Below are 3,332 nucleotides of genomic sequence, written 5' to 3'. Positions count from 1 at the left end.
TCGGTTGGAATATGCTGCATTGAAAAAGAGGGGAAATTCCTTGGTTGTTTTGTAAAATCAACCCAGGGTTTATAAAAAATTGAGAAAATTAAATGCATTTTTTCAATTTTTCTCTGTAATAACTGTGTCCAAAAGCACTAAGGATGTAAGCAATATTAAGAGAAATCTTAAGTCTGTTCTTCCACAATGTAGAAATATATCAATGAAAATGTAAAATGGTTTAAATAACTGTTCTTTCCTCTGTTTTTGTATGTCTATCATTAAACTCATGTTTTAGCACAGTCATCTTCAGTGACAGCAAAGGGAATGTTGAGACTATATTGCACATCTAGCAAACATCTTTGTAAGCAAGAATTTAGCATGGAGCAACTTTATTCCACTCTCTGAGATAACACAAGTACAGCGACAGAACTTACCTGAAAATATTAGGTGAAAAATAAAAGAAAAAAAAATCTTTGTAATATTCCTTCCTTGCTCTTTATTAAAAAAGAAAAAAAAAAAACACAAAGACATTCTTAAATCCATGTATTTTGCTTATGCAGATGAGACCTGAACAGCTGACCAGCAGAAATAACCTGATTTCTCCACCCCTTTATTCTAGATTGAAGTGCTGGTTCTTACCATGTCACTCATTTTTGTGTCTGTTGCTTTGCTGTTGTTTATCTACCTGGCCACAGTAGAATTTGGAGTCTGCACACCATTACTTCCATATGGATGGAAATGCGCTGCTTTTTCACATATGGTTTTTCCTACCCTTCTACCATCCAATACATATTCTTGGAATATGTATTACTATAAATGCTGATCTGTGTGCTGATGAGGGGAGAAGAAGCCATCCACCTCACAAGGAAGGCTAGGGCGTCTCCAAGGGATGGCATTTATTCCTAGTGCTTTTAAACTTTCACTTGACTGTTGCAGAACTAAGTTTATGTAGATGAGTTGGGTTTGTGTTGCATGTATGCATGTATGAAACTAAATGTGAATTGTGTGTTTAAAGAGCCTTTAAGTGATGGCTGCAAGTAAAGGGGCAGGGGGTGGGAGAGCAAGAAGAGCCACAAGTATTTGGAAGCCAGGGGGCAATGCTCTGCAGCTGAATTATTTTTCCCAGAATGATAAGAAATTAGTATAAATCTCAGAAAGTAAGACTGGATGCTATGTCTGCAAGGAAAGACCCCTCAGAAACAGCCTTGTGAGAAGCAGAATGCCCAGCTCTCCATTTGCTTATGAGGCATTCATACCATTGTTGCAGGATTAAAACTTGGTGAATCTGTCATGGAATTATGAACTTACACTAACTTTATTTTCAGAAGAGTCAATTTGGAGGACATGTTTTATATTAGGTTTCCTTCTTTGGCAGTTAATTACATTACAGAGCACAGTCTGAAGTTCTGCATAATGTCCAAATAAAACTCTTCATTTTGCATGGGAGAGCGAGAAAGGTTTAATAGCTTAATGAGAGAGAAGACACTGATAGGCAGTATTTCATTCACTTTTTTATGTACAAAACATAGATTGTTGCTAGGAAATGGTATGGTGTCACTGGAGCACTCTTATGACAGCACTGTAGTTCTTGTCGAAACAGAGGTTGAGCAGTCAGCACAGCTGTAGATCTAATGCCTAAGGTCTTTTGCAATATGTTTAAGAAAACAGTCCTAATTGTGTGCCTGCTTTTGCTTCTTTTGAACATACCCTGGAAAAAAACAGGTTGCTGATGATTATCATGCCTTTATAGATGATTAACAGCCTTACTGAAGCTTTGATATGCCTGCAGTTGTGTTTTTTTCTGTCATTTACATTCTCTGTATTATCAGCTGAGGACGTGTGTCAGTTGTGTTGTGTCCCATAGCCATTTACAGTGCAGGAGAGATAGAGGAAAGGAGGACAGAGACCTGTAAATCCAGCAGCATGCTGCATTTCTTCCTCAGGAATACTTGGAAGAGATGACAAATGAGGTTATCTCATTTAGAGGTCTTCCCCTATATCCCTTTCTTTGGAGGAGGGGATAGGTCTAAGCTAGGAAGACATGAAGAATACTACCAACTGCTGTGAAGCTTCATTTTGATGCTATTTTAAAAATATAATAGATCTATACCAACAGTAGAACATAGTAAGAGGTTTCAATTCTAACACTGACAAGGTATAAAAGAAAAGGCAGCCAAAACAGGCATTTCTCACCTATTTGCCAAAGTGTTTGTATGTTCTAGCTGACAGAGGATTTAAATACAATAAATATTGAGACCTTTTTTCCTTAAATTTCTGCCTCTTTTAGCAAATATTTGAAGAGGCAAAATCCTGAAACTTCTGTGTCTCTGCACTAGTCCTTTCTGAATTAGATTTTTTTTTCTCCAGCTTAGATGCAGTTCTGTTTCTGATGAATAATAACTTTGCCTAGACATCATAGGAAATAATTGCATTTGGGTACACAGTGAGACTTCCTGGACTAGTGAAGAAAACACACCTTCCCATTGTCTTCCTGTTGTGTCAGTGAGCAGTCATTCTCTTCAAAATATTGGTAATTGCTGTCATAGTAACAAAACAAAAACATGGTGTGGCAACTATTTTCAGCTTTGCACATGTGTTATCTTTCCTGGCTGTAAAACACTTCAGTTTTTAACCAGGACAAGAGGTGTCCTCTAGTTTAAGCCTGGCACAGATAATTTTTTTCTGAAGAATGGTTCAGGTGTGTGTGTGGGGGGGGTGTGTGGGGGGGGTTTGTAATGTTTTGTTTTGTTTTGTTGTCTTATGTTGGGTTTTTTTTAGGCAGATGGCAGAAGGCTTAGAGGTAGGAGGGGAATTACAAGACAACCATTGCAGAGTGATCAGTTTACTCCTAGTAGCTATTTGCACTACTCGTGAACACCTCTGCAGGTAGGATGGGGTTGGCAATGGAATTCTGGGTGCTCTGGCAATACCAGCCTTTGTGTTCTTTAGCACAAGACAAACCGAGCAAAAATGACTACAGGAGCTTCACAGGAAGCTGTGGTCATGCTGCAACTTCCAGGGAAAAAAGTTCCTCGCCTGGCTGCAGCAAAACAGCCAAGAAAGCAGTGGGAAGGAGGGTGAGATAAGCTGTCAGGGAGGGAACACTTTTGGAGGAATAGGGGGGAATTATGAACCAAGAGTCCACAGCTTTCATGTGTAACTTTTTTCTTGGGCTTTTGCAGTAACAATTTATTGCAAAACTGTAATGCATTTCATGCATCGTTTCTTCTTTTTCTCTGCCTTCTTTGCACCAGCTAATGACTTGCAAGAAGTGTAAAGAGCACTCAGAAATGTCCAAATGTCCAACCCTGAGCAAGGCCCTTCATCTACTTCTGAATATTAGGGAGCAT

The sequence above is a fragment of the Lonchura striata genome, chromosome 1, assembly GCF_046129695.1.
Source record: "Lonchura striata isolate bLonStr1 chromosome 1, bLonStr1.mat, whole genome shotgun sequence".
Taxonomy (NCBI): Eukaryota; Metazoa; Chordata; class Aves; order Passeriformes; family Estrildidae; genus Lonchura; species Lonchura striata.
This window is presented reverse-complemented; position numbering follows the sequence as displayed.